Source organism: Uranotaenia lowii, chromosome 2 (genome assembly GCF_029784155.1).
Source record: "Uranotaenia lowii strain MFRU-FL chromosome 2, ASM2978415v1, whole genome shotgun sequence".
Classification (NCBI taxonomy): Eukaryota; Metazoa; Arthropoda; class Insecta; order Diptera; family Culicidae; genus Uranotaenia; species Uranotaenia lowii.
In genome coordinates this window covers 299,107,825-299,122,694 of record NC_073692.1, presented here as the reverse complement: position 1 = coordinate 299,122,694, position 14,870 = coordinate 299,107,825, and the positions used below count along the sequence as shown (strand labels likewise).

General features: G+C 35.5%; 1 protein-coding gene across 50 annotated transcripts in view; it reads left to right on the top strand.

Annotated features, from left to right (window-relative positions):
- Positions 1 to 14,870, top strand: part of LOC129745126 (cell adhesion molecule Dscam2) — a 212,790-nt gene that overhangs the window by 185,985 nt on the left and 11,935 nt on the right. The gene's annotated exons all lie outside the window — the stretch shown is intronic.

Genomic DNA, 14,870 nt, shown 5'->3' with positions numbered 1-14,870 from the left:
CATTATTCCCTAACCAACTCATCGAATACTAGTGAGAACTCATCAACTTCCACAAAAATCAACCCATCAGGTGCTTAGTGCTTACTTCCACCTAATTCCATTAGTATCTTTAGGATCATTCCGCTTGAACTTCCGCTTCACCGAAAACATAATTAAAAAAAGTCGTTTGTTTAAAACCGTTAAACATGATACTCTAACTACTTAGAGCAATTTAAAAAAAAGAGGGCTCAAGTTTGTGCTAATCATCTGATGGGCTAAATTTGGTGATGAGAAGGGTTGTCAGCGTAAGTATCTTCATATACAAAAAATGTGATTAACATGACAATTTTGCACTTTGAACATCACTGCATGGGGCGAGCTTCTGGATGATCCGATTGGATCTCAATAAAGGTGTGGTATGGTTTTGGTAACAAACTTTTTTCTTTGGAAATATTTTAGAAGAGTTTTTCTATAATGTTTTTTATGATTTTGTGCTGTACATATCGAGAAAAAATATTTTTAACTGAGCATAGCCCATTGAGAAGAATCTTAGGAAAAGTGCTTTAAATCGTAGAATAATTGACTGTCGAAGTGATTTAAGGATATTACGTACAGTTTTGGATTTTATACTTCATGAATACTGATAGAAATTCTATCTTTAATTAGCAAAAACGCAAAAAAAAATTTGAAGTACTGAAAGCCCATACCTGAACATTCTTCGCCATGGTCGAGATGAGAAGTCGTCTTAAAAGTTTCGTATTGGCTCAAGACCAATCCATGATTTTTGCGAAATTTTAAAGTAACGTTTTTATGAGAAAATCTTTACTTTAAGGTTTTTATGGGAATATTGAATATTTTGTTCAGAAAAATCAACATGATTTTTTTTAACTACAGTGGACTTTATAACTTTTTAACTACATATTCGTGAATAGAAATTTCCAAATGAACAATTTTGTCGAAGACTGTATAAGGCCAGAAAGAGACCTTTTCCTCCTACTTCTCGAACAGTTTTCTATCGAGATTATTCGTTACATTCTATGTTATTTTATCCAGCAAATCTCTTTATTGATTTTTTTTTTCAACCTTCTCCAAACTTGGGAACTTCACAAACCATTGGGCGTTTTCGTTTGGGGAACGTCTGTGATTGTTTCAAATCAGTAGAGTGGTCCTTATTTTCCAACTCTCTTGAAATCTACCCTATCAGGGGTGGGGCGAGAGAGAAGAAGAAGAGATGTGCCTAGCCTAATTTTTTAAGTGCTCCGGTTCATTTCGACTTTATTGCCTGTTTTTCATAACTAAAATTATCTGCGATCAGCACAAAGTGTGCATAGATGCTTGTGTAACAAACTGTGCATAAAGCTATTTGTGAAAAACATCTCTTAAATCGAAAAACTACCAAATAAGTTCTTGCAGTTACTCTAGTCTGCAAATCACCGCATTGTTCAACTCTTGTTTTACGAACGGAGGAAGAGTAGTAATGTCGAAAACAACAAGATCTGCTTCGTCATTGCTAGTGGCTGATTCACTAAAATCGGCAACAAAACGTTCGCGTGAAGATTTGACCGACGTTGGTCCCGAGGAGGTATCCAATTTGCAGCAGCTTTGGGAGAAGATAGAAGCCAAAATCGACAGCTTCAATACCCAACTTAGCCAGCGGATCGATTCAGTAGAGCAGCAAATATCTTCACTCAGAACGGAATGCACGGACCAAATTCGATCTCTGGATGCAGCTGTTGGTGAAATTCGTTCGGAAATAACCGAGTCAAGTGAGCTGCTGGCAAAGTCTCGAGAAGTCATCATCTCAGGTATCCCGTTTGTCCCCCAAGAAAATCTACCCGGCTTGTTCGAAACGATTTCCAACACACTCGGTTTCACTCATTGCCCGGTAGTCAATCTACAGCGTCTAGCCAAATTTCCTGTTTTGGCTGGCTCTCGCCCCCCCATATTGTGCGAATTTGCATTGAAGGGAGCTAAATCCGAGTTTTATCGACGGTACATACAATTTCGCTCGCTATCACTTCGTCATGTGGGGTTTGAGTCGGAAGAACGCATCTATATTAACGACAACCTTTCGATAAGTACCAGAAAAATACGGGCTGAGGCGATAAAGTTAAAAAAAAACAACAAGTTGGAAAAAATTAGCACCCGTGATGGTGTCGTCTACGTAAAAAAGCACGACCAACCAGAGATGATAGCAATTAAAAATATCGATCAGCTAAGCTCTATTCTCAACGAAACCCCCTCCTAAAAAGTTACTCTATTCCTCCCCAGTTCCCTTTACCGCTCCTAAAAGTCAACTTAACCTATCCATGCAAAAATCTACTTCCTTTCATTTTTCCCATGTATCCAATCCTATAAATATCCGTGATTCCTGGTCCTTCCGAAGTCATATCCTACCATGGCTTCAAAAACAAAACAAAAAAAACCTTCTCCGCGTTATAATCTGCTTCCTTTCCCCCTCTTCCCGTGACTCCTATCCTCAGCTATCCATGATTCCTACTCCTTCCGAAGTCATTTCCCAAAATGACTTCAAAAAAAAAAAACCAAAAAAAAAACCAAAAAAAAATTAAAACAAAAACCAAAAAAAAAAATAAATCAACAAAAATAACCCTCTCCTTGTTATAATCTACATTCCTCCCCCTTCATCCCGTGACTCCCATCCTGAGCTATCCGTGATTCCTTGTCCTTCCGAAGTCATTTCTTCATGACTTCAAAAAAAAAACACAAAAACCAACAAAAAAAACCCTCTCATCGTTATAATCTGCATTCCTTCCCGCGTTATCCCGTGACTCCCATCCTTAGCTATCCATGATTCCTAGTCCATCCGAAGTCATTCTCTAACATGACTTCAATCGCAATCTACATCCTGGCGTCAATGGTACCCATGCTCGCTGGGAATGTGATGTAGACATCCAGGCGTAATCCTAGAACGGTCAACGAGCTGTTTGGTGCCCTCATCGATTCGGCGTCCCAATGGTGTACGGAGTCCACGTAGTCCGCCCCAAGCACTCACTGACAATGCGATGGAAGTGCGTCGGATTCGATCAGCAGTGGGCAGACTTGTAAACCATCGACATTTTCTCTGACAGTCACACAGCCTGCTTTTATCAGTATCATTGTTCGTGCCATCAAACGAATGCGACCGAAAACTTGCCGAACAGTCGACTACCATCAAACGAAACGACATTCATTCTTCTTTGTGTGATTGTCGAACGAAATTTCGTGTCTTGGTACACGAGAGGGATAATTTGATGGTCAAACGATCATCATTCCCGACAGTTTACGACATCGCCTATCTCTTTCACGCAGCAGAACTTACAGACTCAATAAGCAAATGCAATCTTTTCTATTCACTCCCTCCTGTTGAAAAAAAATTCGTCACTCTGCAGCGCCGGGTGATGTTTGGATGTGTTGGTCGAACAATGTGGAATGATTATCTCGATTATCTACGCAAGAGGGATGACAGTCAAACGACTAACCACAAAAAAGATCAAAATTTCGTTTGACATTTTTTTGCTCTCCGATCAAACGATTGCGCTCTCCACGATTGTCACGAACGATGTGTGGTGGTTGTCTCCGGAAAAATTCAAACGATGGTGACCACTTACAAGCCTGGCAGTGGGTACCTTGGTCATTCATCAACCATAATCTGGGAAAGATACGGAGACGTGCAGGCAACCTACTTCTTTTGACGGGCTTTACGATGGGATGCGAACACATACACTCACTTCTGGTGCCGATCGATTCCGAAGTCGATATAAGGACGCTCATGCTACTTCTACGAGATGACCGCTGTGTGGATGTGATATACGCGATGACTGTGAGTTACATAGTTTTTTTTCCCTCTTGGCCAACCTATTCGTTAGCAGCAACAATCTATGCTAACCTGCTATGGTTTTTTTTTTGTTTTTAAACGCATTTTTTTTTTGTTGAAAATAATACTTGTAAGAAAACTAGCCCTTATTCTGTTGGTTACACGAATCGTCGTATTTGATCCAAGTCGAATTGAACTAGAGGCCCATTGATAGTAGCAGAATGAAATTGCCAAAAAATATAGTGATTAGATTAAGTAGTTTGCTGATTTTTGTCGTTCTAAATGTAGGGTCTGCTCTTGAATCCCTTTTGAACTCAGACTTAGAAATTTTTATTCTTTTTGATGGATAACGTTTTTGATGATGCCTCTACGAACTTCTCTGTTACCAGAACTGTTTTACAAAGCGTCCTTTTGAGTGATAAACTTAACATATGCCACATGAATGTTCAAAGTTTATGCGCCCGGCGATTAAGCAAATTCCTTGAGCTAAAAAACATATTTACTCAAAGTAAGGTCGACATTATTTTTATGACTGAAACATGGTTGAGTGATGTTGTTAGTGACACAATGATAGCTATTGATGGTTTTAATATAATTCGTAATGATCGTAATAGGAATGGTGGTGGAATATGCATCTATATTAAAAAATCTCTTCGGATTGAAATAATTGAAAAATCTGATAATAGCAACGGCTTATCTCATGGTTATCCAACTGAATTTATCTTAACTAAACTACACTTGGGAGCAAACAAATTATTCTTTGGAGTCTACTATAATCCTCCGGATGTTGACTGCTCTGAAACATTGCAATATCATGTACAGCAGTACTCCTTAACTTGCAACAATAGTTTTCTTATAGGAGACTTTAATACAGACATTATGAGAAAATCGCGTAGAATAGATTGTTTTAAAGATACAATTTCAAGTTTTTCATTTCATTGCATAAACTCAGAACCAACTTTTTTTCACAATAATGGTTGTTCGCAATTGGATCTGATTCTCACTGATACACCTGATAAAATTAATCGTTTTAGCCAAATTTCAAATCCAGGTGTTTCACATCACGACATGATTTTTGCATCTCTTAACTTTGAAAAAAAATGAAGAGCAAATGGGCTACTGGTATCGCGACTACAAGCATTATAACGCAAGTGAGCTTTTTGCAAATCTCTCCAATTTGCACTGGGATTCATTTTTTAGCATAAATGATTCCGATATGTTAGTGGAATTACTGAATAATTTCCTAACAGAAATACACGATCTATTCTTTCCCTTAAAATTCAAAAAGTTCCGTAATCATAGCTGGTTCAATAAGGACATACAAGTTGCAATGATTAATAGGGATCTGGCATACAGAACATGGAAGCGTTCTCGGAGTTTAGTCGATCGAAACCGTTATAAAGTTTTAAGAAACAAAGTGACCTCATTGATTTCGGATGCCAAACTTAATCAAGAAAAGCGTTCTATAAATTTGAGTGTTCCTGCCAGAAAATTCTGGAGTAACTTGAAAAGAATTGGTTTATCTAATACGCTTCAATCTTCTACAAATTTCAGTTCCACTGCAACTGAAATCAATTCTTTTTTCACTTCGAATTTTACCATTAATAACAACGCAGCTCTGCGACTACCTGAGAACTCTAGAGGGTTCCGTTTTAGGATTGTGGAAGAATATGAAGTTGTCAATTCTGTATCTCAAATCAAATCCGATGCTGTGGGCATAGATAATATTCCGATAAAACTTATAAAAATTCTCCTGCACTCTTTATTACCATTATTAACTCATCTCTTCAACACCATTATTTTAACTTCGAAGTTTCCCGTTTTGTGGAAACGGGTGAAAGTTATACCTATTCCAAAAAAATCAAACGTATCAGATATTACCAATTTTAGACCAATCAGCATTTTGAGCTCATTATCTAAAGTATTTGAAAAGCTTATTAAACAACAAATATATGATCATATTGGTGAACATAACTTTCTCAGTGAGTTCCAGTCCGGTTTCAGACCTAATCATAGCACTGAAACAGCGTTAATGAAAGTGCACAATGATATAGCCCTTGCCTTGGATAAAAGAGGAAGCGCATTACTTCTGTTAATTGACTTCTCGAAAGCTTTCGATAGGGTAGCGCACAACAAACTTGTTCAAAAACTAGTACATAATTACAATTTTTCCAAACATGCGGCTGAATTGATTTTCTCGTACCTTCAAGGGCGCACGCAATCCGTTTATTTCAATGGTGTTTTTTCGGAATTCTCAGAAATTGATTCGGGGGTTCCTCAAGGTTCTATTTTGGGCCCTATTCTGTTCTCGCTATTCATAAACGATCTTCCTTTGGTTCTGAAGTTTTGCTCAGTGCATCTTTTTGCTGATGATGTTCAGATATACGCAAGTACTGATGGTTGTTCTTCCTTACAGCAATTAGGTGCTCAAATGAACCATGATCTTTCCAAAATCCACGAGTGGGCTGTTGATAACCTTCTGCCTATTAATCCAGCAAAAACAAAAGCACTTTTCATCAACAAGTTAACTCCATCTGTCCTACCTCCTAAACTTTATTATGATGGACAAGAAATTTCGTTTGTAGACCACGCTGAAAACCTTGGTGTTATTTTTGAAAAAAGTTTCTCTTGGGACCGCCAAATAATCTCCCAATGTGGTAAAATATATGGATCTTTGAAAAAGCTCTACTTGACAACTAAACATTTGGATACCTCAACGAAACTCCGCCTATTTAAGTCGTTTATTTATCCTTTATTCATCTACGGTGATTTTCTTTATCAAAACGCTTCGGAGAGATCTATGAGAAGACTTCGCACTGCGCTGAATTCTTGCGTCAGATATGTTTTTAATCTTACAAGATTCTCACACGTCTCGCATCTTCAAAAAGATTTATTAGGATGTCACTTCGAGAGATTTTATGCCTTCAGATCCGTTACTGTTATTCATAGGATTCTTTCCTCAGGCAAACCGGAGTATCTAAGATCTCTCCTTGTACCGCTACGTAGTTCTCGTACAGGATGTTTCGTTATTCCCCGACACAGTTCTGTTTACTATAGTAACTCGTTTTTCGTGAGAGGTATCGTTAACTGGAACGTTATTCCTTTCCATGTAAAATCTATAAGATCTAGGTCAGAGTTCAAGAGGGGTTTATTAGCAGGACTTGCAGATTAAGAACGACATAATCTTTAAGAAACGAGCGAATAAAAATTTAGCTAGGAAAACACATCAGTATAACACATTGTAACAAGTTATAAGATTGTATCTTACGTTACATAATGGCAATAAATAAATAAATAAATAAATAAATAAATAAATAAATATCAGGAGGGAAAAACAAAATTATATCAAAATGAGATATTTTGATACTTAAAAAATATCTCAAATTATATCAAAAAATCTATATGATAATAGCTAAATTATATCAGTTTTCTATATGCTCCAATCAAGATTATATCTCGTTCAGACAGCATAGTTTGATATTGGGCAGAACAAATCTTATCAAAATTATAACTTATCAAGATATGAATGCTTCGAGAACATTTTCTAGTGGAATGTCAGTAACCCACAATATTTGCTAAAACCATGCTCCATTTTTTGTTTCCCAAAAATTGGATTCAATTTTGGGAATCTGTTGAGCGAAACTCATTAAAGTACGGTTTGGGTCGTTGACTTCGATGTCCGTGTTTCATAAAAAGTTGTACGTATATCGAAATAAGATATAATCATTTCATTTTAGGACAATCCGAAAAAAAATCTTTATCATTGAAAATGAGCTCAACTCCATTCAAGTCTGTCAATCAGAATAAGATATAATTCAGATTGGAGAAACATAAAATCGAAAATTTCGAGTACTTAATTATAACTGAATCAAATATAAATATCTTGGTGAGATACGTTTGAGTTATTATTTTGATATGCTCTCCTGATCGGGTAGCTCGTACCTTCCAATCTTGATCCAATCAATAATAAAGCAATACCGTCAACTGGGGCAACATGCAACGATTTTCAACTTCAATGGCTTCTAAAAAACTTATGTTCACAGTAAATCGTATCCTTTATGCATCAAAAGTTTTAAGGATGCTGGGGCATCAAATTGGCGTAGTCAAAAAAATTATTGGTTTCTTCAGTTATTTTTAATTTTCTAAAAACGATTTTCACACTCCTTAGGAAATGGGGTAACTTGCAACAAACTTTGTTTTTAATGAAAAATCTTATGAACACGTACGAAAATTCATAGTTTTTTATATATTTGCGATGCCTTGAAGACCATTACGCATGACAACACCAATTGCAGTAGTTTTTGGGTCTGTAAAAACAAATTTTCACATTTTTTCTGAAAATAAGGATGCTGCATACATTTAGGGGTTAAATAATACTACGAAAAAATCTACAAGCTGAAATCATAAAAATAAATGTTTGGATGAATGAAATTTAACTGTTTACAAACGCGTGATGCAAAACATTCATATTCCAGCACATGGAAACGAGATTTACAATGTATTTCTTTGATTTGCATTTTGTTGCATTTAACCCCAGACACCTTACTGAATTTTAAAAATATTCATTTAAAAAAAATTTTTAAGGTACCTCAACATCTTCAAAACTACTTTTATGGTGCCGTTTAGCACAGAAGGCATAAACATTAGTAACAGTAGTTTTTGCTAGAACTAAACTCATTTTTTTCAACGTTATTTTAAAAGCCTTTATAATCAAATGATGGACAATGTTGCTGCATACATTCAGGGGTAAAAATTATAAACATTTCTCAATTTCTTTTTGGCATCAAAAACAAACGAAATTTTGCTTAAACGTTTAACGCAAAAATTTTTGTTTTGTTTTGTTGTTATGAACTGCGCTTCGTATGTTTGAGTTTTGGCTTGCTATGATTGAAATGCGAATTGCAACGTGTTGTGATTAGCCAGCAGATGGAAAGCCTACAGAAGAAGTATTTTGAAATGGACCGAGCATAAATTAATTATTAGCACTAAGTTTTAGACCGTTTGAAAATTCACGAAACCTTTTATGGGATAAAGATAATTCCTTTAATGAATTCTAGTATCCTTTTCAAATGGTACGAGGTAAGATGTTTAGAACGTGTAACTACTATTTTTATTATTATATTCATATAAATTCAAATAGCTTAACTCTATTAAAAGGATTGGTTAGGGGGTTGGACAGGACATCGAACGATACGAAAACTGATATACGATGGATTGTGGAATTAAGCCAGCCGGAGTATCTCGGCAAATTTTGAATCTTGAGAAGTATACTCGAATACTTTTTCAGAATTCTTCATTTGTGTTGAACAGTTGGAAGGAAGTGCGATGATTGAAACCTTTCCCAAGCCAGTGGTAACGGACCCCTTGGTTGTGATGCAATTATTGTTGATGAGTTAAGAATGGACAATATTTGAATGTGCGATCGAGACTTCCCGTACCGACTCGGGTCGAAAGACCTACCAGCCACTGGTGGGTTTAACTACATACATACATACATACATACATACATACAAAAACAAACGAAATTTTGCCTTCATGCAATTCGCTAGGTCCTTGCGCTGTTCCCATGTTATTTTTTTTTCTACAAATTGAACCATTTAATAGGGTGTTAGCCATTTTTGCTAAAGGGCTTTCTCATGGAAAATCACCGTTTTTTTTTAATATCCAAAAATTATCACCAAATGACCATAAAATTAACACTTTAACTAAACCTAGACAAAGAAAAAAGTGGAACTTTCACATAAAACAACGCATTTGCTCCTAAATGATAAAATTTGATCAGGAGAGATGTTTGTTTGTGAGCCTTCGAAAAAAACAGATATTTTAAGATTTTTAAATAACATTTTTAGTTATATCAATAATCTTCTAATAAAAACCAAATTTAGCTTATTTGTAACTTTATTTACAGACTTTCAAACGTTGTAAACAGTTTTCAGATATTTTAACGTTTTACTTAGTTAATGATGATTACCTGCAAAAAATTCATTTTGATCAAAGTTACCCCGATGATCAAAGTTCCCCCAGTTTACGGTACTTAAAAACTTAAAAAGGTTTACAATGTGACAGTATTGATTTCACCTCAGTACTAGAGAAACTGTGTTATAAGAGCAGCGATGTTTAATCGCTATAAAAATAAAATATTTCGTCTTTAATGTGCAAGCTCTAAAGTGAAGGCACAGTAAATTCTACACGGAAAAAAATTGCGTTGCTATTCCAAAGACGTTGTCATGATAATTTTACTATTTCTGCGTTATAGTATTTTCAACCATGCAAATTATAACATCAATTTTGTAAAAGTGCAAATGAAACATTATCGAAATTACTATGTACCTGGTAATTTTCGATAACTGTCAATGTTTGTTGTCGAAAATGCTATGGTCATCATGATTTCATAATATTTTCTATTACAAATAGCGTCCGCATAGTAATTTAGACATTGTGGCACCAATTCATATCAACAAAATACTACGCACATGGTATTTTGGAGAACAAAACATATTTGACTCAAAAACATCAGGCGTATGATAATTTTGCTATGGTAAACATTCTTTTTGTTTATATACTAATTCAGGATCATCAATCATCAAACCCGTGAGTAAACAAACAAATTTTGAGCTTCTTTCAAGTTTCATAACTTTGAAAGTCTTTCCAGGAGCATCGGGAGAACACACTAACATTGACAGACGTGTGTCGGAAGTGTGAATTTTAATGTTTTTGATTATGTAACAATGCATGCATGAAAAAAAAAAACAAACAAACGTACATAGTAATTTTACTATTTAAATCAAGCTCCTCGCTCCTCCTAATTTTTATCATAACACATAATAGTTTCATCATGAAACATATCAATTTTACTAGGCACGAAGTAAAACAATGCATCATTTCATTGACAATTTTACTAAAACGCAGTCGAATTTACTATGCGCAGCCAAAATAAGCACATGGTAAAAAGAGCTATGCGTAAGGTATTATAAACAACAAAACATATTTGACTCAAAAATATGGTTGCCTGTTGTTCATTTAAACCACGGATTTAGTAGTTTTACTATGCTTTTTTTTGTGTGTACAAAAAAGTATTTAATTTGAATCTCGATGAATCGCAATAGTTGTTTTTGACATTTCTCACGCACACTTGCTGAGCGTATACAAATGAGATGAGGCAATTACCCTCAAAAACTCACGGTACAAAATCGGGAAGCTGGTCGGAAACATGGTCGTTTACAAAAATCTGGAAACATAAGGCTAATTTTCAAAAACCAGGAAAAATCTATGGCTTATCAGGTTGTCAGGCTAAGCCTCTAAAAATTAAGCAAATCCTGACAAATCAGGTTCATTGGCATCTTTGAGCATAATATCACGAACACTACCAGCGGCAAATATTATCAATAATCTAGATTATTTTCTAACTACGAACACGACAGTGAGTGGACCTCTTTAACAGTGAATAAAATGGCTCCTAATGATAAATTTGTATGACGAAATTGGAAAATAGTCACCCGAACTAAACAGCAATAAAAATACTCTCCTTGGTTGAATTCTCAACTTGAAAGTTAAACGCTCGGCTGTGAGTGTTTTTGTATCGATTACAATTTTGGGTTTCAAATGTCGTCGAAAAAAAAAATTTTTAATTAAGCGAAAAAGGTTGCAAATTTTTCAATTCTCATACAGGTATCCCCATACAAAATGTTTTATGAACAATATTTACCTTCTATAATATTTTTTTTTCAAATCAACTTGTTCTTTTTTCGAAAGTTATTCCCAGATTTGAAATCTTCACGTCAATTAATACCGTATTTTTTTCACCTGGAGGCAAACTAGAGGCAACCTAGGTTCGCTCTAACTGCTGTCATCGTGCTCATTTATTGCTCGAGAGGCAACCTAGGTTCGCTCGAAAAACGGACGGGGTCGCCCTGAGAAGAAAGTCAGTTTTGCGAGAAGTTCATCAATACTCTCAACGTTGTTGTCAAAACATCAAACAGCTGTTTTTGGCTGAAAGCAAAACAGTTGAAATAATGAACGGGAAAATGATGATTGCCGCGATTTTAACCTTTCAGCCAAGCAAAATCGTACTATCTGCTGTCCAGTGCAATCCGGACACGAAAAAAGGCAATCCGGATGTGAAGAACCGAATGTAGAAATCTAGACGGGAGAACAAAATGACAGCTGCATGTAAACATTGCGCTCGTTCTCACGCACACCTACGTATGAAATAACTCGAAACCCGAAAATCGTTTTTTTTATTCTGACGGTTCCAGAGCCAAATCCGGAATAAAAAAAAACGCCATAAGTTTTATAAATTGAACAGTGTTGCCAGCATTATTTGTATGTTTATTTATGGAAATTTTTACCCTTTTCCTAAATTGTTAAACTTTAAGGCGTTTAGAAAGGCTTTATAGTTGCCTAATCAAAGAGAAATGATGCTCAGTTTGTTATTGCGATAAATAACGGGTGGTAACCAAAATTTTGGAATTTCTCTTTCAAGTTGTAAAAAAAACTCGAGTGTACTTGAAGAAGATTTGATTTATTGAAATTAAAGGTACATTGTCCATTGTTGAAAAAATATTAGTGAACAGTTAAAAACTGTCCATAATCGGCAGTTCGGCGAAGTTTCCGTTTGATGTCGGAACAGGAGCGTTGTTAGGTCTTCATTTCAACTTGGTGAATATCTTGATTCTACCAATCAATTGTTTGTAGTTCTTGGCTCTTCAATTATTTTTGCACACCAATGAGCTCAAAGTTCGCAAAAAATCTTCGATTAGGCGACACTGAGGCAGATTTGTCGGGTTGTGGTTCTTGGGTACAAATGGGATCGAATGGGTATTTAGGAAGGATTGTGTTTTTGGCATAATCCGATGACGCTTTATTCGGCCAAACCACGTATTGTCCATCTGCATGATGTTTGTGTAGAAACGGCATCAGAATTTTTTTTCAAACATTCATTCTGGTACACATCTTGATTGATAGCCAAAACTGACGGCTTGAACCATGGCTTAGAAATACCTCTCTCGGAAATGGCGATGTACAGCATCACTTTCTGTTCAAGCTTATATTTGAACTTGTATTTAATGTTCGGAGATGTAGTAGAACTAACCTTGTATTAGTATCGATCGTTTTCGAGGATGTGCGTCTTCGAAAGAGGGAAGAAACTTTCTCAAATTTCTAAAAGCCAACTCATCCATGATTTTTCGCAGAATTTTTGAGTAACGTTTACATGAGTAAATTTGAACTTTCAGGTTTGTATTAGAAAATTGAATATTTTGTTCTCAAAAATCAACATCATTTTTGTTTCTTCTGTGGTACCGAGTCAGCTGATGGTTTTTTTGCCAATTTATAAATGTCCTGGAGGAAATTTTCCGCTGAACAACTTTGTTGAAGATCTTAATTTCGTATCTAATTAGGCAAAACATTTATTAGCTGTATAACAGGGGTATGTTTTTTCGCATTGAAAAACCATCAGCTGGCTCGGTTCCGCAGAAGAAACAAAAATGATGTTGATTTTTCAGTACAAAATATTCAATTTTTCCATACAAACCTAAAAATTCAAATTTACTCATGCAAACGTGACTAAAAAATTCTGCAAAATCATAGATGAGTTTTGGACCAAGGTGAAGCTTTTAAGACCCGAGGGTTTGAGAAATTCAAAATTGATCCCAAATCGACTCAGTCTATTGCACATAAGGATGTTGTTTTTCACCACAAAAAAATTGAAAAGTGGTCCAAAAATCGTACTTTTTAATCAATGAATCGTCATAAATGATTAATTCATACCAGATGAATTCAGTGGAGAGGAAGTCTATTACCAAGTTTCCAAAACTTAAAATCGGTTGAGAAAAAAAGAGAGATTTAGCGGTTTTAAGCGTAAAGACACTCAACGACTGATTAAGGAATTTATTTCCCTTGGCTTTCACGGTGCGTCCATAAAAAAAACGATGTAAAATTAAAGATTTCAAGAATTCACTGAGTCCCCGAAGATTTTTTTTATTTGGATGCACCCGAAGAAAGTTACAAGCCGCCAAACTACATACTGACACCAAACATATTATAATCAACATTGGTAACTCTCAACATGCTTTAAACACTTCAGCAAGGACATGCACATCAGCGCCGCCCCATGGGGAAAGTTCTTACTAAAAGAGTCAAGTTGGCGTGTTTCGTCGAGAAATTTCTTGATTTGTTTTTTTATCAGTTTGCATCGTCTTATTCAATAAATATCGGTAAATACAAATTCTAAAATTTCATGTAGATTTTCATTTCATAAGCAATTCAAATTATCGATTGGTGTGATCGATTGGAATAATGAAAAAATTAGAGAGAAATCAACGGCCTGGCATTTACTTCAAATGCAGTGAAATTACTAACGATAGCTTGACTTCGCCTCGCCTGGTCTCCAGATGGTTCCTTAATTTAAAAAATTATGTGCCAAACATGACGAACATCGAGGAATATTACACACATCGAGAAAAGATGTAATGGCTTTCGCATTCCATTTATGTGGTTGAGCTAGGTTTTAATGCTCGCGTTGTTTGATTACTAACTTAATTATTTACATTTAGAATATTTAGAAACGTTCTGAGTGCTTCAAATTTCAACGCATGATGAATAAAGCGAAAATCGTGGCTCCAGAGAGTAATTGAAGCTGCCAGAGAAACTTCCATTTTTTTCATCAGCGTTCTCGTAATCAGCCTCTAGATGCGATTAGCAATTCAACAAGAATTAATTCATGTGAATCTGAAGAAATTGGAATACAAGCTGTTACATTTATAAACTTGGTTCGACACGAATGCCATAAGGATGGTAAAGTGTCGTTAATAAAACTAAAAAAAAAAATAAACGTGGCTCCAGAGAGTGTCAATATTCGTGATTTTCTTTCAATCGTTCAGAAAAGAAACTGAACGGCTTATTGTCATAAATTGAAGATGTCAAAATAATCTCAAAACACTTCAAAAATATCAAAATTAAAAAGGAAATAAATTATTTGTTAAGGTTCTATAAGAGATCCGAGTGTGAAACAATAATTGCTTCAAAAAAAAAAAATTGAACAAATTCACGCATTTGAACCCGGAAAACCTTGTTTCGG